This window comes from Erithacus rubecula, assembly GCF_903797595.1.
Source record: "Erithacus rubecula genome assembly, contig: scaffold_118_arrow_ctg1, whole genome shotgun sequence".
Taxonomy (NCBI): Eukaryota; Metazoa; Chordata; class Aves; order Passeriformes; family Muscicapidae; genus Erithacus; species Erithacus rubecula.
The window spans coordinates 362,923-388,957 of NW_027636213.1; the positions used below are offsets into that span (position 1 = coordinate 362,923).

The 26,035-nt window shown below is 45.6% G+C and overlaps 1 long non-coding RNA gene across 1 annotated transcript; it reads right to left on the reverse strand.

The window, feature by feature from the left end:
* Positions 1 to 7,426: 7,426 nt before the first annotated feature.
* LOC306815353 lies at positions 7,427 to 8,639 on the reverse strand. The gene is made up of 3 exons (XR_013777388.1): positions 8,484 to 8,639; positions 7,774 to 7,828; positions 7,427 to 7,454 (listed from the first exon to the last, which is right to left on the reverse strand). It is a non-coding gene; the product is annotated as an uncharacterized lncRNA (long non-coding RNA).
* Between the last annotated feature and the right edge of the window lie 17,396 nt (positions 8,640 to 26,035).

Genomic DNA, 26,035 nt, shown 5'->3' on the forward strand with positions numbered 1-26,035 from the left:
TATTCTCAAAGAGAATTGCTTTCTTTGGATGTTTCTCTTGGACGCTGGACTTTGGAATCTAGTATTTCCATCTTCTGAGCAATGAAATCGTGACATTTTCACCAAAGTGTCCACCAGACTGTGGCCTGAGAAACTGAATCCCTCACTGTGGGAGCCCTGGAAGCTGCCTGAGGGGCAGAAATCTCCATGCTATGGAGAAAGTGACTATGAGCTGTTGGAGGGACACTAAGGACATGGAGAAGAACTACTTCCACCCCACAGCCCTTTGTGGTTTCATGTTAATGTACCCCAGTTCTGTTTCCCTGCTTGGCCCGTTGGCCTCTTCACTCCTTTTCCCCCTTACGTGTATGTTCCCTAAAATGTTCTCTTTTCCCTGGACACCCATTGGCCCCATTTTCCTGCAGAGCCCGGCCACCTTTTACACTATTGGTTGTCCCCCTTTTCCCCACCAGTGCCCCTCCCCTGAGCCCTCAGTCCATTGGCCCTGATGCTCTGCTCCATCCCCTTTGTGCCTGATATTTAAAGCTGGACCCTCCAGTTTTCCATGTCTTTATTCCTGGACCTTTCACTTGTGCCTGGAATAAACCTGCTCTGTGAAAGGCATTTCTCACTTCTCCTTCTTTTGATCTATTCCTAGATTATCTGGAGTGTGTGGGCTTTCTTTTTCCCCTGTGAGCAAGCCTGTGCCACCAAAGCTGCTTTCCTCCTTTACTGGAGACACTTTCAGAGTGCTGCAGCACCTCACCACCACCTCACCCTAAAACAAGTGGCGGACTTAACAGGGGCCTCTTGCAGGTTCCTGGAAGTGTCTCCAATAGCCTTCAGCTACAGGATTTTAAGCCACATTCCATGTCCACTTTAACAAAGAGATCCCTAAGTGTTATTGGGGAAATCGCAGGGGTGGCAGACAATCTTCTGTGGCAAAGAAGACCTGTCAAGAATGAGAACCGCCCTCAAGATCTTTTCTGTTACACCCTTGGTGTGGTGAGTGTTTGGAGTGTCTCCTTCTGCCAGAATTTCTTCCTTTTTTCTTGGTAGTGGGTGTGGGAGTCCAGGGTACCTCCCTGGCTCCTCTGGGGATGCAAAAACCTCCCTGGCAGACCCCTCTGAGACCCCCGAGTGTTGTCCAGGAGCCGCAGGGGCTGGATTTGGCTCCTTGGGAGAATTTGCCAACGCTGAGGGGAGAGACACAGAAAATGATGACAAGTAGAGTGTAAATTAGAATATTAGAATGTAGTATAAGTAGGTTTTTGGATTGTTTATATTAAGAGCCATGTGGCCAAGATGGAGGAACCTGGGTGTGGTGGGCTTCTTCTTCCTTCTTCTTCATGTCCTCCATGTTGAAGTTGCATCCTGGGAGCCACAGATTGGATGGGGAAAGAACTGGACCTTGTAAAGAGGTTGCATGGCATTGGGGAAAATTTGTAAATATTGTATACGTAGTTTAGAGTATAAAGGCCTTGGCACAGCCCACCCAGGGGTGCTTCTGCAACGGTCACCCTGCAGAGCAGACCTGTGACAGGCTGGCTGAAACATTTTTAAAGATCAGATAAATAAACAGCCCTGAAACAACACAAGATCGTCTCAAGCTGCTTTCTTGCCGGTGCCTCGGAGAGAATCCAGATTCCTGACCACCTGCATGTCCTCTCTGAGGAGGTCTCATGTCTGAAGAGACCCTCAGGGACCGGGCAGTGGGAGGACTGTGGGGATGGGGAATGAACTCGTTCCCCACAATGGGAAGTTCATATCCAAGTCAAAAATAGCCTTTTGCTGGGGAGATTTGAGTTTTCTAGGGGGTGGTGAATGCATTTTGTTCTCCTTCTTTTCAAACACTTTCCTAATGTTTCACGGGACTCAGTTCTTTGAAATTAAGTCTTGGCATCAAGTTGGAGCGTTTATGAACAATTTACAAGTTAAGGGGGATCGTTCTGGGGAAAGTTTTACCCTATGTTTTATATGATTGTTCAATCTCTTGGGAGTCGGGGTCATGTGTTGGGTTCGCGTCCCCAAGTTAAAAGGCCCTTCCCCTCGACCCTCTCCCCTATGTCCCAAACCTTATTCCCCATCTCAAGGGCTAGTGGAGGAAGGAGCCCACCTTAAGGCACAGGGTTGCACCGTCTCCCTGACCCTCTCCCAACTAGCTCTGTACCCTTCTTCAGGTGGGACTGGCCATCCCATCCTGGCTCCTTCCCTCGATTCTCTCCCTATGCCCTCTTATCCAGTTTTGTCACCCCTGGCTGTCTCACGAGATGGCGTCAGCACTGTTGCCAGCCAGCCCTGCCATCTTGTCTCCCGTACCTCCAAGTTTTCCTGCCCTCACACCCCAAGATGGCCACTCTCTTTACACTGCTGCACCCCCTCTGCCGTGCCCTCCACCTTCCCCCGTGTCGGGCCCCACCCACGATGTGCCCCTCTCCCCGTCGGTGCCTCCCCCAGCATCGGGCCCCGCCCCTGCCTCATCAATGGTGTGTCTGTGCCGGGAGCTCCCCTTGCCACCGGGAATCCCATTCCAGCTGTGCACCCCTTTTGTCAGCAGCTCCACCCCTGAAGGTCAGCCAGCCTCGGCTTCCCACGGTCTAGCACATCCAGTCTACCTGTCACCGGGACCGGATGGGGGGCCCCTGCAGACCAGAAGGAAGCGTCTTGGCTAGCAAGACCCAACACCATTGGTCAAGCCTGCCTCCCATAACACCGGCACTTTAATTCAAGTGCCACCCTCCTCTTTGGAGGAGGACAGTGACTCCTCAGGCTCTGAGGATCTAGCCCAGAGTCACTGGGCTGAAGTGTGAAGGCAGGCTGCTGCTGACAAAGAGTCTGGCCTGGCTGAAAAGATCAAGGGCCTGTGTGCTGCTCTGGTGCTTTACTGGAAAGGGGGAGCACCACCTAAATGGGAGCCAATTCCCTACAGGGAATTGAAAGATCTTTGCAAAGCAAAAAATGACAATAGGAGGGGGACACCCTATTTCAAAAACCTATTACAAGTCACGTTCTCCACCCATGTATTAGTGCCCTTTGACATTAAACATAGAATGCCATGTCTCCTTTCTCCTGCAGACTTTATTCTGTGGGAAAGGCTTTGGAAAATACAGACAAAATCACTTTTAAAATTATATCATCAAGATGAGGACAGGGCACAACTAACACTTTTCCACCTATGCGGAGAAGGTAGTTTTGAAAAGCCTCAAACCCAGAAAAATTCCCCAAGCTAGTCCTTGAAGACGTTAAAAATGCAGCCAAAAGAGCTTTGCTGCAAAACCCCGAGACCAGTCGCACCCAAAACTTGATGGACATGAAACAAAGTGAATCTTATATCAAATTCATTGATTGGCTAAAAGATTCAATTGAAAGGCAAATAGAGAACTCAAGGGTTCAGGATGAGATGCCCAAAAATTGGCTGTTACTAATGCAAATCTGGAATAGAAAAGGATTTTAAGACCTCTTCCAATTTATCCTGTATTCACACATGGCTCCAAAGGATCCCACAAGTCAGTTATGACTTGGAAAAACCCCAATACTCAGAAATGGGAGTCTGAAGTCAGAATTGGTCAGGGATCCCCATAAATCGCAGAATTGGCAGCCGTCATGAGAGCTTTTGAAAGGTTCAAAGAAGCACACAATTTGCTCACTGATTTGGTTTATGTAGCAGGAGTAGCTGAGAGGGCTGAACATGCTTTATTAGAGGAGGTAGCAAATCCAAATTTAAATCACTTGCTCTCGAAACTGGTATATCTCCTCTCCCACCGAGAGCAACCCTACCACGCTATGCATGTAAGGTCACACACCGACCTGCCAGGCCCCATTGCAGAGGGCAGCCTGAAGGCTGAATGCTCTGGCCATGGCAGTACAAATCACCACCCTGCCAGATATCTTCAGCCAAGCCAAGCTCAGCCATCACTTCTTGCACCAAGACGTCCCCACCTCGTCAGGATGTTCAAAATACCCAGACAACAAGCACGGTCAATAGTGGCTTCGTGCCCTAACTGCCAACAACACGCCATGCCATCAATGGGAACAGGGGAAAATCCCCAAGGACTCAAAACTTGCCAGCTATGGCAACACAGACGTGATTCACTGTGCTCCCTTTGGGAGGATGAAATATATGCATGAATCCAGAGATACTTTCTCTAGAGCTGTGTTTGCTTTGGCCCACACAGGGGACAAGGCCAAGGATGTGATCCAGCTCTTCCTCCTTGTGTTCTCCACTTTGGGCATTCCATAGAACATCAAAACATATAATTGTCCTGCATACACCTCCTAAAACTTCCATCAATTTCTAAATCACTGCAGGAGGAAGCATGAAATGGGTATGCCCCACACTCCAACAGGACAATCCATCGTGGAGAGGGCCCTCTGAACCATCTAGAAGCTCAATGATCAGCAGAGAGGGGGGACAGAGACTATTCCTCCCACTGAGAGGCTCTGTAAGGTGACCTATGTTTTAAATTTTTAAAATAATTCATTAATGGAGCCGAGCCCCTCAATAGTCCAGCGCTTCTCAAATAACACCCAAGCTAAGCTCAAAGAGACGCTGCCAGTGCTGATCGAGGACCCTGAATCCAAGCAGATCATGGGCCCTTTCCCACCTGGGGGAGAGAGTATGGCTGTGTCTCACAGGATCAGTCCCAAGGTGGATTCCAGGGAAAATCATCAAGCCCTACATTGCGCCACGGGACACAGCACCCAGAGAAAGCCCAGAAAAGGAAAAGGACACCCAAAAGGATGAGACGTGTGCAGCATGGAGGAGAGAAGGAGAAAACCTGCACACCTTCAATAAGACCGACTCAACCCAAGAGAAGACAAAGCGAACCATACCTACCTGGCCCATGTCATTACTGGACTAAGCTACGATGAAAATGGACAAGTTTTTCCCACAAGAACTATCCCTTTCTCTATGCATCTGCCCTGCACTGCCTTTTCCTTCACCCTGTTTCCCACAGTTACACACCTTCCCTGTTAACTTTTCTTCCTAATAACAATGTTTCTTACCCCATCCCTGTGCCCTTTACATTACAGTTGCAGATCACTTCTTCCTACTATCTGGCTTTAAAGTGTGCTTTTAATCCCAACAGTGCAACCCATCTACAATAACTACCACAGTGCAGATAATGATGCTGCTGCCTCTCACTGCCGCTGCTTGACTTTGGATGCACCTGGCCCTACCAACGGCATTAGGATTTGTCATCCCTCAGCCCTGACAAAATGCTTGAATCACCCAGGCAAAATCTCTGCAGCACGAGAATCTATGCCTGGCCATGAGAGGCAACAGTGAGCTTCTGTCTACGTGCCTGGTGGGAATTCTGCTGATGGCAAGAGACTATCCCATAACAGATAAGAAACCCAACCCTGTTGACACCTAGCATGAGTGGACAAAGATTTTACTGCACAGGATCCCCAAGAATTGGATATACTGGGGTCGTCCCAGGCCACTTTCTGTATTTGGTTCTATAATAGGCAACCATTTTCAGCCTGTGCCACATTTCAATCACCCCCATTCCCTTTTTAGGCACGATGCGACTCTGATCAGAAAAGCTTGTTCTATCATTTAGTGCAATTGCACCAGTGACACTATCTCTTTATCCACAGTCAACCCTAGAGTGCTCCCCCGGGGTATGTTTCTTATCTGTGGGGATAGGGCGTGGGCTGGGATCCCTTCTTGCCTCCAGGGAGACTCCTGCACCCTTGGCCAGCTTACCACTCCCACCCCAAACATCTGTCTAATTTGAGATTGGCGAAGGAAAACCCAATTGGCTCGTCAAAAAATATCTTACGTTGAATTAGATGGAAATTGTAACTCCAAAATCAGTAACTGGAACAAAGGATAGAAGGTCGCGGTTTCCCTATTTTTGCCCTGGGTAGCCGCAGCAAAGTCCCTGGGTGAGCTCACTGACCTGGGGTGCTGGCAGGGTAAGCAGGCCAGTGCACCTCTGAAGCCCTCAGCCGTCTGCTGGAGGACAAAGAAACCACCAGGCACGCGATGCTACAAAACCGAGCGGCCGTCGACTCCTGCTCCGTGCCCATGGTCATGGCTGCCAGAAGCTGGAGGGGCTGTGCTGCCTCAATCTAACATCCAGCAGTGAATCCATCCACAGGAGCATCCAGCTCTTAAAGGACCAAGTAAAGGACATCAAAATGTAGAAGGGCAAGGACTGTCTAGAAGGACTGCTTTGAGGATGGGAACTGAAGGGATGGACAACTTCTTTTATCAAGGACATTTTATTATTCTCTTTATCATTTTTATTGTTTCGCTCATCATTCCATGTTTAAATAATTGTTTGCAAACATCTGTAGGAGAAGCCTTTTTAATAAAAATGAAAGGGTAGTTGTGGGAGCCCTGGAACATGCCTGAGGGGCAGAAATCATCATACTCGGGAGAAAGAAACCCTAAAACCTGTTGGAGAGACACTAAGGACATTAAAAAGAACTACTTCCACTGTACAGCCCTTTGTGGTTTTATTTTAATGTACCAGAATTCTGTTTTCCTGCTTGGCCCGTTGGCCTCTCCACCCCTTTTCCCCCTTATATGTATGTTCCCTAAAATGTTCTCTTTTCCCTGGTCACCCATTGGCCCCATTCTGCTAAAGAGCCCTTCCCCATTTTACACTATTGGTTGTCCCCCTTTTCCCTGCCACTGCCCCACCCCTGACATGTCAGTCCATCGGCCCTGATGCTCTGCTCCATCCCCTTTCTTGCCTGTATTTGAACCTCGACACTCCACTTTTCCTTGTCTTTACCCCTGGACCCTTCACTGGTGCTTGCAATAACCTGCCCTGTGGAACCCCATTCAAAGAGTCTTCTTGCTTCTCCTTCCTTTGTTGCCTGGATTATCTGCAGTGTGTGGGTTTGCTTTTCCCAGTGAGCCTGCCTGTGCCACTGAAGTGACTTTCCTCCTTCACTGGAGACACTTTTGGAGGGTTTTGGCACCTCACCACCACCTCACGCCACAACATCTCACACCCCAAGCAGGGCCTGTTCCTTTTTCCCTATACAACACACACTGGTCACAAGAAATGCAACGCTCATGGCTTTAGCACATTTCTCCCAAATGAATGACTCCAGTGTGATGAATGGAATGAAATTCTGACTGCTCAAACCAAGAGCCTTATTTCCACCTGTTCAACAACGTCTCAGAGTCCAGCCCAGAGGAGCAGACAGAGTAGATGTAAATAAATGAAAACTGTATTTCTAACTGAATTCAGTAAAAACGAAAGTATATACAATAAAACTATGTACATGAAGAAACAAGTCTCTGCATCGGTCTGTTGGATCGTTGCCCAAGATAGATTTGTCTCTGTTGTGAGAACTGCTCATAAATAAATGGGATGGTATCTTTGTGGACTGAGGTGCACCCTGCAGGTTGGGCACGTGTGAGCAGTCTCCAGGGCAACAGGGAGGCACCGACTGCAGAAGACGTGGCCACACATGGTCGCCACAAGCTGTCGTCCATGTTGCACAATCTGGAAGAAAGAAAACCACAACATGTATTTGGAGAAAGAATTGGAGTTTGCTGCTCCATTGGCACCAGGCAAAGGAGACTTTAGAGCATCTGAAATCAATTAGAATAATGAGGGGCCCACAGATCTGCCAGTGCCATCTTGGCAAGGGCTTCTCCCTCCGCATTCACCACCAAGAAGTGACTTGTGGAGCTTCACAGGAAGGGCTGTGCTCCCAGCCAGCTGCCCACAGCATCCCACATCAGCCACCTGATTAGTGCAGCCCCCCTTCTGGAATTCTGCTCCTCCCACAAAGCAGAAAGGATGAAAACAGGGTCCTTACCTCTGAGTAAAAATCCATGCAAATTGGACACCTAATGACAACTCCTTGCTGTGCACTAGAGGGAACAGAACAAGAAATATGTTAACATGCAGCTGTTAATATCATCACACTTCAATGGTTATTGATACACAAAATCTCACATAACCATGCAACTGCACTGACTAGCCTTTGACAATTCCTTGAAAGGATCCTGCTGTCTTTTAACACACTGCTTGCTGCATTTAATGAGGATTTGGGGTCACCCTGCCCTTAGGAATAGAGTGTCCTGGTTTTCATGAGTAGAATTATGCATTCAGTCACCCAGCTCTGGGGTGTGAAATAACAGCAATCTCTAGTGTGGCAGCTTTCTGTATGGAAGCTTTGACTTCCAGGAGGTCATGAGTAACAGCTTTGTAACCACAGCATCCAGCTGCACTTACAGGAAGTGGAATACTGAGCTATGGCCTGTGTCCAATCCCCCTTCCTTCCCATACCTCCACACTAATTCCCTAAGGTTGTGTGCAGAGCTGTCATTCATGCCTTGGGCAGCCTTTTTCTCCCAAACTGCAAGTGGTATCCTTTGATCATCATGTAACATGGGAGAAGGAGGGAATTGAGTAGGGAGGGCTTGAAAGATAAACCAGGTATAGCTGTATAACTTAGTCCTACATAGAAAAGGAAAGAAGGTACAAAATCCCATGTTTGGTAGGGCATGAGCCCTACATACATACTCTGAGCTTTGAGTGCCCTCCTCCTCTGCTCCCTGTTCTGCAGGGGATGAGTCAGCTACAGGTTCTTCATTAGCTCCTCTTCCATTTCCAGAGCCATCCAGCTGGTCGTGACTGTTCACTCTAGCATTTCTCCTTTCTTCTTCATGCACTGTAATTTAATTTTCAGAAGTTAGATCTATTTCTCTCTCTCCATGGAGCTACCCTTGAAATCAGTTATCAAAATTGTCAGTAATGGACTCTCTTCAGCTGGGTTTAACACAAGCTTTCACAAACTACTTTCCCAAAGGATAAGGCTGCACCCTTCCAGACATTGTGACTGCTCTGCTACAAACCAACACAAAGTATTTGATCTGTTCTCCCTACACATAGCTAAAAAGGTCACCTCCGAGATTCTAAAGGACAGTCACTAAAAAATATAAAATATTTTGGAGCAGAGCCCCTTAGAAAATGAGATCATCTCCCTACTGAGTTAAGGTAATTTCAGAATGGCGTTACACGTAATGTGCTGTGTAGAACATGTAGAAGATTTCTGCAGCAAGGCTGATCTTTGTCTCGATACATTTGATCTTTAAAAATTTTCATGCCAATTACTGGTAAGGAGATTTAGTCCATCAAATAGACAGGAATTAACAAACAAGCACTAAGTGATGTCCACAGGACAGTAAAACAACTTCCTTGTTGGTAGAACTGCCTTGTTAAGGTTCAGGCCTTGACATGCTTCAAGGAGCTCAGACCCAGGAGAAGGTTAACAAAGCTCAGGGAGAAGGATGCCCACTGAGAGTGGACACAAAGAATGCAGAGTTGAGGGGCCAAAAGGACATCTGGCACAACTCCCAAGATAAAGAAGAAAATGTGAAACCCAGCTCTCCTGAAATCAACTCTGACTGGTACAAAGAAATTCCTGCAGGGGCAGACTGCAACCACCAATTCATGGAGCAGCAACTCAAGAAACTCCCCAGGCCAAAAGAAGAGAGACACTCAGCCATGGACTGAGGGGAATAATTACAGTGAGAAGTGACACGGCTGTTAACCAAAAGCAAGCAGAACACTAAGAAGATAACCGTGCCACTTGTAACCAATTAACGCCAATTCCTTTATTTGCTAAACTGTAGAAATAATGGAATTTTGGATGGTGAGTGTGTCTGATTTGTGAAATACCACTGAGCATCCAGACAGGCACAACATGCAAGTAAACAGACAGTGTCTCTCTCTAGTGTACAATTATTGACCAGCTGCAGCCCAGTAACAAATCCACTTCTTGTGGACAACATCTTGACCAAGTTTCATGGAGATCAGTTTTTAAAGGCCCAATCTGTAACAGCCAGGGGGTGAAGAAATGATGTCTGCATTTTAACTCTCAGAAACCGCAGGCAACAATGACTCTGCAACTCCAGTTGCTTATTGTCCGTGTGACAATAATCAGTAACTAATCAATTAAAACTATAGAAAGAGTCACCAAATTAAAGTTCCCTTATGCATAAGTATTCAGCCACCACTTTCATTGCACCACATTTACTGCAGAGATTTTCCACTGTGTTTGATAGAGGCCATCACACAAACATTGGCTCAGTTCTCTAACACCCTGGCCAGAGGCTTCAGCCTTGTCCTTTGCCTTTTGCTAAAAGCAGTTTCAACCCCTGCTGCCAGATCTTATTGGAAAAGAACAAGAAAGATAACTATTACATTTTAGATAAAAGTCCCTTCCCAACTATAAAACATCAACTCACCTTCAAAAAACTTCCATTGGTGCACATGAGAAGGGAGAGAAAAAAGATACAGTTAGGTTTGGTGAGCCCCCCGGTGCTGCATGCAAACCTCAGCTCAGAGAGCAGTTAAAGCAGAGCAGGTGAGGAAGGGTGGGGTATCACCCTCTAAGTTTGGTTAAGAACATTCAAAGCAAGAGAACAGCGAGCTGCTGCTTAGAGAACAAACAAGTGGGTGCTGCTGATTCTGCTCCCACTACTGCAGCAAAATGGAATTGAACTGGGTAGAAACAGAGGCAGCTTAGGAACCACCTGAACACGCTCATCCCTCCTCCCCGTTCCCTAATTCAGATTGGCCTAGAGCTCTTTCTTTTCCTTGTTTCCGCTCCGGGGCTCGGCTTTGGGCTCCTGCAAGATGCAAACATCCCCTGAAACGAAAAGTAAAACCCTCCCGGAGCCCCCCATGATAGATTTGGGGCGAGCTCCCCCTCCCAGCTCACCTGCGGGTTCTTGGGGGGGCGATTCTGCCGCTCCCGGGGGACGCTGCGGTCTGTGCGGGCGTGCGGCAAAAGCGCGTGGTTCCAAAATCGCTCCTCCTTTTCCTGCCGCTCTGCCTGTGTCCCTCCTCTTCCTCCCGCTGCTTCTCTTCCGTCTCTTCCCGTTTTTCCTCTTCCTCCCGCTCCTCCTCAGCTCCCAGCGGTCTCCCAGCGCAGCCAGAGGCGCTGGAACTGGGGTGCCAACCGCCCGGAGCAACCCCTAGGTCCCTCCCAGGACCCCTCAAATCCCTGGAACCGAGCGTCCCCCGCATCCCCTGGAAGATCCCCCCGTGTACCCAAGCAGGTCGTTATTTAACATCTCTATTTTTACCCTGTTTTTGGGTGTTTGGGAAGGACAAAGAGAAATGCAATGAAAATCCAGGCCACGGGGAGGATGTGGAGCCCCCAGCCAGGTGTCTTCCCAACACGGATCAGCAGCACCAGGGCTCAGGGGGGCTCTGCCCACCGGGGGTCCGTGGGGATCATCCAGCGCGGATCCTGCCATGGGGATGGAGCTGCAGCAGGGCACTGTCTTGGTTTGACAGACAGGTGTCTGCTGAGGAGCTCTGGAGCTTCTCTTGAAATGGAAAATGTAAACTCCCTCCCTCTAAATTAATATGACTTGGAAATTAAGGAGCATTCTGGCAAAGCTATGGGATTTAGAATAACAGTTTTTCACTGGGAAAATGAAAATAAAAGTATAGTAATATAACGACCAAAACTCTGGCAAGGTCAGAATGCAGCCTGTAACCCTGTTGCTCAGGATGTTGGTTACAGTCTGAATAATGGTACCTGTAGTTTTCTTGGAGGGGCCGATGTGGTTTTGTTGAAGCAATGATTTTGGGGAAGGGTGTAGTTACTTTTTTAACATCTAGTGGTGATGAAGATAGGCCTGGTCTTCTTCTGGGAATTTAGTGGGAAAGGCTGCTCTGATGTTTCAAATTTCAGATTTTATTTAGGCAGAAAATACTTGGCTTTTCTCCTTGGGTGGGGCATCTCCCATAAGGTATAACTCCTTGTGGGGAGGAGTTCTGAGGGATGGGTCATGGAAGAGATAAGGAGCCCTGCTCCACCTGGTTTCAGCAGATGGTGATAGAATGTATACTTCTGCTTGCATCTTGCATTGCAACTTAAGACATGATCTACTCCTTATTCTATTACCATCTGCATCCCACCTTAATTGATACATTCTTTCAACTCTGCTATATATTTTTATCCACAGTGAAACTTTACACACAGTTCTCACTTAAGATTTGGTTTTTCTGTGGTACTCAGTGGGTTTCTATATCTTTCTGCATTACCTAAAAGTGTAACTAGGATTTTGAGCAAAACCAATTGTACCGATGGGTTTGCCTTGGCTTGAGGTGGGCCTAATCTAAACAATCTTAAAATACCTTTTATGTGTACTACAGAGACTTTATCCCCATGCACTGTGTGCAAGGCTTTAGACTGGGCAGGGCTTGCTTGAGTGATGGACTCTCAGGTGTTGACTATTTAGGTGGCTTTTGTTAAGTTCATTTCGCAATTTTTGGATGTTTCCCTGCCAAGTGCCTTTAGGGTAATTTTAAGTAGTCTGTTGTACAGTTCAACTTTCCTGGCAGCTGGTGTGTGATAAGGGATATGATCTATTTATTCAATATCCTGGTTTTTGGCTGAGGTGTTTCTAAGGCTGTTCTTGCAATGGGTCCTGTTGTCAGACGATTCTCTCAGGGGTGCTGTGTCTTTATAGGAGTTGTTTTTTTTGGCTTCAGACAGTGTTTTGAGTAGTAGTGTGAGGTACAGGGTGGGTTTCTAATGATCTAGTGGTGCCTTCTACAATTGTGATCACGTAGCACTTGCCTTGGGGGGTTTGAGGCAGTGTGATGTAGTTCATTTACTCAGCTTCTTTATACTTATATTTGGAATACTGCCCCCCATATTAGAGAGGCCTTATAGGCTTGGCTTGCTTGATTTTAGCACGTCTTACAGTTATGAATAACTTGAGAAATGCAGTTTATAGTTAAATCTGCTTTTCAGTTTTGTGCCTACTTATAGGTGACATTTTTGCCTTGATGGCTTGAGGCAGTATGAGCCTATTGAGCTAGGAACAACTCTCCCTTATGTTGCTAATTTAAATTTATTGGTGACATCTCTATTTTTGCAGATCGATCTACTTGCTCCTTGTATAAGTGTTCTTTATTAGCCTGACTTTTGGGGACTTGACCATCTACATGATGGACTTTTACAGAGAGTTTGTCTGACTGGCAATGTTTTTGCACTCATCCGCCACCTCAATTGGTTTTCCTTTATGTTGCTAGCTGGCCTATTTTTACCTTTCTAGCTAACTCCACAGAGTATTGGTTACTATTTCTGATTCAGTATAAAGGTAGAGCTTTGGCCAGTTCTCTCTTTCAGCAGTGTCCAGGGCCAGCTGAATGGCTTTGAGTTCAGCAAGTGCACTTGATTCACCTTCTCCCTTCAGTAGCTTTTGTGACTCGTCGTGTGGGGCTCCCTGCAGCCACTTTCCAGTTGTGGTTCATCTCAACCATGAGACAGAAACTGTCAGTGACAAGAGCACAGCGTGTTTCTTGTGCTGGTATTTGGTTGTATGGTGGAGCTTTTTAGCCTGGGTTACTTGTTTCTGCTGCTTTTTGTTAGTGAGACTAAAGTTTTTATCTTGTGGCCGGTTTGAACTGTTTTTAAAATTTCAGGGTGATTTGTGTTTCTAACACAGCCGTGCTGTGTGATGAGAGCAATCCATGGGCTCCATGTGGTGTGGGTGGCGTGGTGGGTAGAGGAGCCTTTTCTTTAAACATCCACCCAGTCAGGGTGCCAGCAGGAGTTGTGCTTTTGTACTAATTACTTTTGAAGTGGCTTGAACTTTCTTATTGTAGGCGAAAAAGTTTTGGTTTTTTTTTCTTTTTTGGTGAGTGTAGTTTGCTTCAGACTTTGTGTAACTTTGACTCTAGAATTCTAGTGCTCGGCCTCAAGTCTCCCCAGGCACCTTCTGCTAAAGGCTCCAGGACAAGCCATTGTTCTTGGCTGCAGAGTAAAGCACATTCCTCACCTCTGGTCCCCTCTTGACTGGGCCAAGGGCACTGCATGAGCAATTTTCTGCTTGGTCTGGGTGAAGGTTTGTTGCTGTTCAGGGCCACAGCTGGAATTGTTCTTCTTAGGGTGACCAGGCAGAGAGGGCTCACAATGTGGCTGCACTCAGGAATGCATTCTCTAAAAGCCTATGGCCCCTAGGAAAGCTTGTGTTTCCTTCTTGCTGGTTGGTGGAGACACTGTGATGATCTCATTGATCATTTCAGTGGGGATCTGGCTCTGTCCATCTTGCCACTCTACTCCCAGGAACTGGATCTCTCAGGCAGGTCCCTTGACTTTGCTCTTCTCCATGGCGAAACCACACTCCACCAGAATCTGGATGATCCTCTCTCCTTTCTCAAATACTTTTATTGCCTTGTGTTGCCCCACACAATGATGTTATTGATGTATTGCAGATGTTTTGGAGCTTTACCCTTTTCCAGTGCAGCCTGGATCAGCCCGTGGCAGATGGTGGGGCTGTGTTTCCACCCCTGGGGCAGTCAGTTCCAGGTGTCCTGCACATCCCTCCAGGTGAAAGCAAACTGAGGCCTGCACTCTGCTACCAAAGGAATGGAGAAAAATGCATTGGCAATGTCAATGGTGCCACTTTGCTGCCTTGGGCTCCAGCTCCTCCTGGAGATCCAGCGTGTCTGGCACGGCAGCGCTCAGCACTGGAGAATCAACGACTGGGAGAGAGAGGGGCTTTACTGACTGCTGATCAGAATCCACATTTACTCTCAGCTACATGTGCTTATATACCATTTTTAGGAAAGCTTCTACCACATTGTTTGGGTTAAACATCACGCAGACAAGCTTACACATTTGCAACATTTCTACTTGATTCATTCTTCTTTCCTGTCACCAGTCTTGATCCAATCTTCATGGAGTCTTCAAAGCTGTGTTTGCTCTTGCCAAGGCGTCTTGGTTATCAAGCTGCTTATGCTAATTAAATCCACAGCACTCTGTCTTAGCTCCCACAGTGGAGTCATTTCATTCAAGGCACAATAGCCTACAGTCAATTTCTATTGTCTGTCAGACTTGCCCACAGGTGAACAGGGGCTGTTGAAGGGTGAGTGTATTTTACTGAGCACCCTTTGACTTTCTAACCAAAATTTTATGGGTGGGGATAATGGCATCTTGATTCATCTGATACTTCTGGCTGTTGAGGTGTGTCACGATCCGCCCAACCCGAGGGGAGTTGTGACAGGTTCTTTTATGGATCTCAGAGCGCAAAAGACACAGCAGGGGACAAAAACGGTTCTAGACAAATACACTTTATTTAGTGTCAGTCAAAGTGCGATAGATGCGAGATGCAGATAAGTCAGAGAGAAGTCATTTAAGCTGGTAATACACATGGTTGTTTAGTGGAAATAAAATAACTAAGGTTTTGCCTTGTAAGAAAGTGAAATCTAATCCCATTGTGAGGGTCATGAGGATAAATACAAAGGACTAAATACAAATGAAGAGCAGAAAGATATGAAACAGGGCTGGGCCTCACTGCCATAGCCCAGGCAGCCCCTGGATGTATTTGCCTGCCTGAATCCATCCCTTGCCCGGGCCCCAGGTGGGGCTGCTCTGGGGAATCTCTCACAGCAATCCTGGGATGATGCTGCTCCTTCCCTGGTGCCCCAGGGTCCTGCAAGCCCCTTTTGGAGCCACCCAGACACCTCCTGGAGCCTTTAGGGACCCTTCCCAGCAGAGCGCAGACAGGGATTGACTTGACTCTTCCTTGGAAGATGGAGGCAGGAGAATACTGCCCACCATCTTCTTTCCAGCTGCCCTCCATTTGCACTCCTGCAAATGCTGCTGCTGCACTCAGGCTCTCCATTGCAGGCAGTCTGGAGCTCCTGGTGAAACCATCCCTCTGTGTCCCCTCTTGGATGGAATATCAAGCAAACAACACAGGATGTGCAGAGAACATGAACTTTATTAACTTTACTACTCTAAAAATCTACACTATGGGGAAATATGGGGTAACAACCTTATGGCTAACTTGAACATGTAGAACAGGAACACTAAGGGGAAAGTGGAAAAGGTGGTGGGGGTTGCTACAGCTAAGGATGGGGTGTCTCTAAGGCCTAAAATGGGGAATGTCGCCGTGCCCGGGCTGGCACGGGTCACCCATTCCCTGCTGTGCCCTGCGCGCCGTGATGGAGCTGGAGGTCAGTGCTGGGCGAGATTTGGGTTCTCCTGCTCCTCCTCCTGCGGCTGGCCCCCTGCGCTGCTCTGCTGTTCTGGGCCCTCGGCTGGGAGCAGCGTTCCAGGCACAGCTGCAGCACGGTGTGGTTGTTCCTCAACAGCTGGATCAGCTCTGAGGAACAACCTTGTCCTGGGCTGCTGCTGCGGGGCCTCTGGTGCCGATTCTGCAAGGCAAAGCACAGGGATCCCGATGGAAGGGGCAGAGGGGCAGAGCAGGGCCCCTCTCTGGGCTGCCTTTGGCCTCTGAGCAAGAGAGCCAGGCCTGGCCAGGCTGCAGCAAGCAGAGCTCTGGCTGCCTCTGCCTGGGGCTGTCCCTGAGCTCAGCCCTGGCCTGATTCCCAGCCAGAGGCTCAGCTCCACTCTGCCATGGGGCCTTGGCCAAAGGGCTGCCCAAGAGGTCCAAGCCCATCCTTCCTGCCTGACCCCCCATCCCTCACCCTTCTCCAGCCTCTCCAGCGCCCTCGGTAGCGATGCCATCCCAGGACAGTGCCTGTGGCCAGCAGTTGAACCAACAGGCACGTCCAGGACTGCCACGATATATCCGTGCAGGGGGTGGTCAGCTCAGGGTCCCTGTTCTGCGGCTCCGGCTCCTGCACATACAGGACCGTGCCCGACCCAGGATGGCTGGATGGGTCAGGACGATGGCCCAGGAGCAGCAGCAGGTAAAACTTGAAGAGCCATGGGACCGGGTCGGCCATGGTGCTCTGGGGAAGCTGCCACCAGCACACCCGCTCGGAACGTCTGTCCTCGCCGAGGTCAGCCCAGGCTGTGGGGCACAGCGGTGGCTGGGGACAGTTGCCAGGCACCATACTGCCCCAGAGGCTGTGATGTCACAGAATCCAAGCACTGGCTTGGAAGAGTTCTGGGAGATCAACTCCAGCCTGTGATCCATGGTTACCACGGCAAGCAGATCTGAGCCTGCAGTGCTATGGCCAGGCTTACCTTGAACACCTACTGCAATGGTGACTGCACCAGTGCCCCCAGGGGCACACCATTCCCATATCTCATGCCCCTTTCTGGGCAGCAGTTCTTCCTAATGTCCAGTGTACACCTCTCTTGGCACAGCTTCAAACCCTTTCTTGTCCTTGCCCATCTCTGAGACGGCTGGCACTGCCTTGGTCACTCTCCTGTATGTGGGCAAGAGGCTGTGCCAACGAGTGCCACTCCTTGTTTGCTTGTGGCTGCTGTGGAAAGGAACATTCATGTATATTGCCATTTCTTAGAGGTTTTACCCCAGATTTTCAGTCACAGCTGTTCTAGTGAAAACAAGTCTGTTTTCATGAGTATTTGAAGGGTCATAGAACACAATTGGAATTCCATTGAATTAGGGAAATTCTGCTGATTTCGTTTTCCTGAGGTTTTGAGATGAGTTGCAAATCCCAAAAAGTTTCTCTTTGGGGAAATAGTAATTCCGCAGTTTAGATTGTGGGGATATTGATACTGGGGAAACATGGGCCACATTCAGTTTAACCATTTGCCCATGCACTCAAAGATCCATGCTGTTGAATAAGGATAAAGGAGGGCAAAATTGTGATTTGAAACACTTTTCCTTCTTAAAGCAAGTAGTTAAATAAAATATCTTAAAAAGTAAAATACTGCTTCAGCAGATTGTTCTTAAAATTACATTGTTTCCTAAATGTATATATTCCAATAGCCAGGAACTGTATGCCTAGAAAGCTAATAGTGTTTTCTTGGAAACACCAGGGAAGATAAAAACACTAGGTGGTTCTTTTGCTTGGAAAAAAGAGAATTCAACTTTAGCAAATTGTCTGCTGATATTGAGGATTCTAAAACAGCACATACTTCCCATACCTTGTCCAGCACCTGCCTTGAAATCCCATCTCAATACATTTCATTATCCTGTAAGTCAAATAAGAACAGCTGAAGACATAGACAAGGCTTAACAGTAATGATGCATGTGGAGAGGAGTTATTTTTCTATTTTTAATTGAAAATTGGACAGGCTTTGAAAGTAAGCAAGTCCATGTATTGCTATGAAGCTAACTACAAGATCAGTCCATCTTGTAGTGAAATTGTTGCTGGGTGCTGTTTCTTCCCAGTATTTTGGTAGGTGGTCTTCTGCTGGCTGTCTGCATTTCTTCTCCCATTTGTTTTCTGTGCTTGTTTGGTATCACTGCTGAACGTTGCCAATAAGGAAACTGGTGCGCAAGAGTTGAGGAATCAGCTTTTGAAATTGTAAAACTGATCTGTAGGCTTTTTTCCTCTTGGATTTGTAAAATTTGGTACATCATCAAAGTTAAAATTCTTCAAAAAATAGCAGGATTGTCCTCTTTCCAGGGAGGCATCTGTATTTTAACAGAGGTGCTTGATGCATCTTGCTGGAAAGGAGCAAGATGCAGATAAGTCAGAGAGAAGTCATTTAAGCTGGTAATACACATGGTTGTTTAGTGGAAATAAAATAACTAAGGTTTTGCCTTGTAAGAAAGTGAAATCTAATCCCATTGTGAGGGTCATGAGGATAAATACAAAGGACTAAATACAAATGAAGAGCAGAAAGATATGAAACAGGGCTGGGCCTCACTGCCATAGCCCAGGCAGCCCCTGGATGTATTTGCCTGCCTGAATCCATCCCTTGCCCGGGCCCCAGGTGGGGCCGCTCTGGGGAATCTCTCACAGCATTCCTGGGATGATGCTGTTCCTTCCCTGCTGCCCCAGGGTCCTGCAAGTCCCTTAGTAATGAGACTCAGACACTGAGATCTTTTTGCTGCAAAAGAATCTACTTTATTGTCTTAACTACTTCTTTTTATACATTAGTGTATAAGGGATACCTTTTCTAACATGCAATCTGATTGATTACAATGTTTTCCTTTCTATAAAAGCTATTTGTTAATAGGTACATCTAGGATAACATAAATCAAATACAGCTATTGCAAAATCATCTCTTTGAAGTAGTTCTACTATAGTCAAAACAGGATCTTGTCTCTCCAGATGTGCTTTCCTAAATCCTTGAGCAGTCACTGTAAATGTTTTATGACTTTGTTTTCCTTCTCTGAACAGTCACAAAGACACCATGACCTATGTTTTGCCTTTTCCTTGTCCTGGCGTCTTGCGATACACTGGGGTGAGTGTCAGAGCTGCAGCTAGGCTCCCAACAGTTTTTTTGGTTTTTTTTAACAAAAACACAAATATTTAACTAATGGCACAACTCCAGCCTTTTTTTTTACCTTTTGAAACCCCCACTTCCCATGGGCAAAAAGCAAAAAGTAAGAATCCACCTTCATTCTTAACCTACCCCATGTACTCAGATGTTTTCTGCTTGCTCCTCCTCTTCATTCCATGCAGGAATATGGTTGTATTTGGTTCTTTGGAAAGGCCATATTTCAGCTTCAGCACCCTGAGGTTTCAGTGAACATCAGGAACTTCACATTTCCAAAGCTGCCTTCCCCCCATTTTCCTGGCTGATCACTGACACCCCAAGTCATGGATCACATCTGGGAATTACCACATGGACACATTGCCAGGTATCCAAAGCACTTGTACTACAGATTACAGGCAAATCCCAGGATAAGTAAGTGCAGGTGTATAATGAAGCCCACTTAAAATGAAACTGGTCTCAGGCTTGGGATATAAGAATTCTGTAGTAAGATTTATGACCTTTAACAGGAACTTCATTATAAAGAAAGTGACTTTTATGTAATGAAAAGCATCTCTCTCTGAAGAGGAATGATGTGTTAACATCAGCAGAGCTGTGTTTCAGTGTTTTTTGTTTGCAATCCAGCACCATCATTGTCAACTAAAGTTCATTAATTATTCTAAAAATGCCATTACCCAAATGCAATTGTATGTAATTTTTAAATAATTTTCTTCAGAAAGTGGCATTTCATCTATTTTAAGTCTAAATTTTCCAGTAGAGCTTACCCTGTGTTCTTAGTATTACTCAATACATGAAAATACAAACATTGGTAATGAGCCCTATTAACACAGATTTCACTTCAAGCTAACTTAGATTTACTTCACACAGCTAAGTGAGTTCATTTCACTGGAAGAAGATTCTCTAAAGGAAAAAACATCAACTACTGTGGCAGATATTGCCCAATACATGGCTGAAAAGTAAATTCTACTGATTGGATTTTTTTTCATTCCCCCTGCCTCCACAGCACTTTTAAAAATACAGTCTTTTAATGATTGTTTAATTTTCATGTAACTAGAATATAAATCCTTTACATACTGCCTTGCTGCAGCTGCAGCATAATGTATCACTTTTCATGGAAAAAAACCTAATTACGTGGTTCACCGAATTGCCTGTGGTAACACATCAATTTTATTTACATTCAAAAGTTGGACTTGAGTTTGTTCTCAGCACTCCAGTCAATTCCAAGCCCATTTTACACAATAGTTTCCCTGGATTCATTAGTAATACCTCACTCTGCTGTTATTGGGAGGGATTCCCAGCACTTTCCAGGCAGTTCCACTTCCACAGTTCTACCCCACTTTAAATACCCTGGATTTGCTCTAAGTCTGGCCTTGCTGGAGCAGTTCTGCCAAAGGACCATCAAATGTCCTTCCAGAAGGCAGCTGTTAATGTTGCCTCTGGAATACCAACTCCTTTGCCCACAAAAACACCAGAGGAAAACAAGAACTATTGTGTCAAATAAAATCTAAAGGTTAATTACTCAAAATTTCAACTATTTCAGTTGAACTGAGCTTACATTGGAAAGCAGAAAGATTATGAGAAAGCATGTGGATCCACTAGAAAAATTCTTGGCTTTATCTTCCATCAGTGTCTTTCATCTAAACTTTTTTCAAGAGGTAATTTGTTGCAATCAACAGGAAAACCTCCAAATTCCCAGCCACGAGCATAATTAAGATGTTAATTCTTGAGTGATATAAATAAAAGAAAACAATAAAAACTATTTACATAAAAAGCTTTTTTATATATGGCCCTTTGGTAGATTTAAGACTTTTTTATAACTTTTTAGGCTTTGATATTGCCAGCTGTGAGAAGAGGGAAAATGCACTATGTGAGAATAAGCCATGGAATATCTTGAGCTGGAAGGACCCACAAGGATCAGTAAAGTCCATTTCTTGCCTAGAATTGGTAATGAATTCAAAAATGCTACTTGTACTCATTGGATCCTGCTCTGAGCACTGAGATTGCTTGTTGTGTGGAGACAAAACCACTGAAGGAGAGAGGAATTAAAGCAAAGGTATGTGGAATCACAATTCCAAACAGGACACTCTTTTTTATTTTTTTTAATATAATTCCCATAAACCAATTTTCAAGTAAAAGGGGTAGAAGTAGGTGGTGGGAAGAACATTTATTTTTAAAAGAAAACAAAACAAAATGAAGACATCTCGTCCAGACACAATAAGGCTCTTGTCAACTTCATGTGTATAAAAGGAGTTGGCATTTTCCCATGAAGCAATTCCTTAATCCCAAATGATGGCATAATAACCTCATTTAATATGCCTCCTTAAAAGAAAAAGTTTATTTTGTCTAAGCTGAACTTCAACTGGCAATCACTGGACACCAATTACCAGTGTCAGATATAAGGGTAACAGAACAATTCTGAGGGCTGAGAAAGTAGGAATTCACTTTTCAATCCCATCTTCTTACCAAAAGAATGGAAAAGTTGAACTTTGTTTTCATGTCTTTGGGAATAATCTATGCTATGCAATTAAGAAAATGCAAATGACTTATCTTATTGAAAATAATCAAGCCAGAAACAGACTTTTCAGTAACTTAATATTCCAATAAAGTCTTCTGTCATAGGAACCTACTTGTTAATTCCACTCTGTGCTCAAGAACCAGCAATTAACCATTTTCAGATTTCACTTCAAATTATTAATAAGTGGTACTCAGCTGCTTGATATTCATTGCTGCTTTTTAAATGGAAAGCCTTCCAAAATCCTTGCATTTCAGATCCTTTATTCCTTGTTCATGAGCTGCTTTTCCATGCCCTGTCTGCTCTCATTCCTGCTACCACTGGGCATGACAGAAGTTCTGGGGTTTATGGAGTTGTTGTTGTAATTAAAATTGCTGTGATACACATCCCATGCTTTCACCAAAGCCCAGGGATCCAAGGAATAACCTTTGGGCAAATCCAAGGAAGTCTCCAAGCCAGCTGTAATGCAATTCCAGCAGCAACCCCTCCCTTCTTGCCCACTGCCATAATCTCATAGTAGAATGAAAAGACTGAGGAGCACTGTCATTTGAGCAGCCATTTCATGGCAAGGGGGCTCAGTCTTCATTTCACACTTTGCTTCACACACTTAAAATACGTTTGAATAGGCAGGAACATCTTCTCATTCAATAATTAATGTATCTCACTACAGAGCTTAGAACACACTCTGTAATTCCTGACAGAGCTTCCAATTCCTTGCAATTGCAGAAATAAGACAGTACCCTGCAAGAACCTTAAATAGGCTCAAATTGAAATGGAAAGTAGATTTTTCATTACTTTATTCTCTTATATTTGTGAAACCAAAAAATTAAATTTTTCCAAGTTTTCCATTCGTTTTTTCTAATCCCTAATAAATGCTGACAAGCACTAACTACTAAACATTTACAGGCTAAACATTGACCTTATTTAGAAGACTTGACTGATGAATGAAACTTTGAAATCTGGCAGTTCATAAGAGAGAATCGAGAACCCTTCTTAGCAGGAATAAAAACAACTACATTTAGTTCTGGGGCAAGTTGCTCTCCTCAGGAAAAATCCTTAGCAAACAGATCTGACACATTCTACTTTCTTGTAGGTAAAAAAATCAGCAAATTTCAGGTAGAGAAACAATAGCAGAAATTAATTTTGGTGTACAATCATGTGGGTTAATGTTGGTGCCCTGCACACAGCTCTTCCTACAGGCAGCATTTCTCCCTCTCCACTTTTATCAGCACCAGGGGATTACGGCTGCGCCAGCCCAATATGCCAAGAATTCATAAACAGGAACAAGCTGAAGCTCCAGGTTTTTCCTGTCACAGCTCAAATTTTAGCTACGTTTTTAAACTTACCAAGCTGCAAAGATCATGTGCAATAATCTTTCAGGAAAGACTTGTCTAATTCATCCAAAATAATCTATTCTTCATAAGCGTTTCCATCCAAATTCTTATATCCTAGTGAAACAGTGTATTTTTCTGGGGAAGCAGCTTCAGAAATTAATGGATGAAGGGCAATATATGAGATAGAAAACCTAAATACCTACCAGAATCAGTGAGCTCAGACACACAAGCTACTAAGCTGATTGAAGGATGTAGTTTTATTTTAAGAGCTATAAAACATGCAGAATTTATTCATTTTTGAGTTCCTGTTTCACATCCGGCCAGCTTTCCAGAGCCCACCTCCAGTGCTGTGCTAAAGTCACCAACCTGTATCCTCAGTAGTGGTACACACCATAATCCCTGCAGTATTCCTGAGAACTCCAATATTCTGTACCACAAATGCAGCCAAGTGGAATATATCTACAATTCCACTACAGAGATTATAAATTGATAGACAAAACTGTCAGAGAATTATAGAATATTATGAGTTGAAAGGGACCTACAAAATCATCAAGTCCAGCTCTTGGAGTGGTGTAAAATGTCAGAATGAACTGCTATTTGCAAAAGCAAAGAAGGGATCTGAGGAACAGATCTCCCTTCCCTATAATCCCTGTGGAACTCGCAGGGTCCAGGGCATGGGTGGAAGAAGAGAGAAAACCCAAGAGTTGAGTCTAAATTCTCAGATTGATGCTCCAGATGGTATTTGGTCACCAAATGCAAATGAGAGCCCTGCAACTTGCAAATCCACAACATTCATGTAAAAAAAGCTGCCAACAGTCAAAAATTCCCTCCTCTCCTTCCCCTTCTTCTGCCGGATACACAAAAAATGGATTTGTGGGAAAAGGTACTGTGGCTGGAACAGCTGCCAAACCTCTCCAGGCAATATCATTAAAGAGCATTTATCCTTCAGAAAACCAAACTTCAACAAAATAAGGCAACGCCCAACTTTTTTCAGACTTACAGAATCACTCCAGTTTTTCCTCACTCACTGACCCCACCCCAATTAGCTTTTTCCACCCAACCTGAATAAGATCGTCAACTTTCCTCATCAGTTTTAAATGTCACCACAATAAAACCAGCCACACGCGCAGCACTGGGAGAGGAAAACCCTATGGAACAGTGAACAGCGGGAAATGGTGTTTATTGTTGGCAGGCCCTAAAGCACCAGCATCTTTAGCTCCACAGGGCAGAAGGGACTCTGCTATCCCATATCCTGCCAGCAGGACACCAGTCCTGTTTGCCCCAGCTGGAGGCTCCCTGCAGCCAGCATTGAGCTCTTGTACTCAGACAGAAATGCTGATCAGCCATCCAAAGGGTTGGAACTATAGAAAAGAAATGGGAAAAGATAGTCCAGACTGGCTGAGATACACCATGTGCCACCTTCCTGGCACAAGGGCGGGGAATGCAGGAGAAGAGGCAAAACGGAAGGAGTAAGCTATTTTTTCCATAGCAGGGTGCTGGAATTCCTCATACTCTAAATAAACAGTCTAAGAGAAAGCGCTCCTCCAAAACATCTACATCTGTTCTATGTGTGTCCTCAGCTATAGCTTGGACAAGGAACGGGCAAAATTTCTGAAACAGAATAATGAATTCAACTATGAACCACAAAACACCAAGAATTAGTGCCAGCATAGGCAACCTGCAAAAAAATGAAGTTAAATGTTTGTGCCTTAACCAGCTAAGAACATATGCTAAGTCACAAAGAGCATGGAACAGGAAGATGATGAAAACCAAAACCAAAAATCCCAACTGAACAAAGGACCTTACCAAAAGCAGCACTCTCTTGATCCACACAGCAAAAGCCAGAGCTCAGCTGTTTCAAAGAGCAGAGAGGCTCCTGTGTCTTCCTGCCAGCTCAGAGGTATCACTCCAACATCCCCCCCAGAGGAGGGATGAAACAGAGTCAAAGAAAGCACAGTGAAATCAGCAGAGCTGCACCCGATTTAATTCTGCACTAACAAACTCCTGGAGCCTAATTCTGTGGACTGTGAGGAATGATAAACTACTAACCTGGATCACACCAGTGGCCACCCACGAGACTCCTGAGAAAAGGGAGAGACAAGTCCTGGGGCTTTGGACTCAGCAGCAGCATTAAATGAACTCTCACACATTGCTTCACAGTCCAAGTTGCAGAGATGTGGTTCAGCACATGTATTGGGATGTCTGTTTCTGTTTAAATTTTTAATAGGTAAGCATCAATAGTAATCCCTCAGAACTTCTGGATTATGTCCTCATGTTAATTAAAACTGAATTGAAACAGAGATTTGAATCCAGAAGGGATACACAAGAGCAGACTACACCCAAAACACACATTCTACGCCTCTCCTGACATTCTGTGTAAAGTATTTAACACACTATAGGGAGAAGATCTGCATCCACATGAGGATTTATGTACACTAATTTCTTTAAACAAACCAACAGTCCTGGTTTGAAGAGGCCTTCGTCTCTAGCAGGGGTTGCACAGACAAGACAAGCAGTGGGCCATGGTTCTGGGAACTGTTCTGAAGAGCCAAATGTGGTTTCATTTGTGCTTCATTGGCAGTGAGCATAGGCTGACCCAACACAGCCTCCTCCTCAGTCCCAGCCATGCATTTCCATGTCCGTCTGATACTGGATCTGGCTGTGGAATCACTCAGTGAATGGGATCACTTCACCAACTTAAAGAAGAGAATGCAAGAGAAAGACAAATGTTTCCAGGCTCAGCACCCTGAAAACTCATCCTGCAGCCAGGGCATCACCGAGCAGCCCCAGGAGAGGGAGGGAGAGTGGAGTAGGATCTCCCCTGCCAGGGACAGCTCCAGCCAGAATAAACACAACTTTCAGTGCACCCAGAGTGCTGTGCACGTACACCCCAACCAACACAAGCAGCACTGGTGCCAGAGCAGGCCTGGCCTGGGTGCCCTCCCTGCAGCACTCAGCTGCTGCTCAGACATTCACACTGAGCTGGGCTGACTCAAACCCACAAGGGTTGGATTCAACGACTTTTTCCTCTACTCAGATCAGTACCCACACCTGATCCATTAAGCAGCCACAGAGATGCTTGTACCAG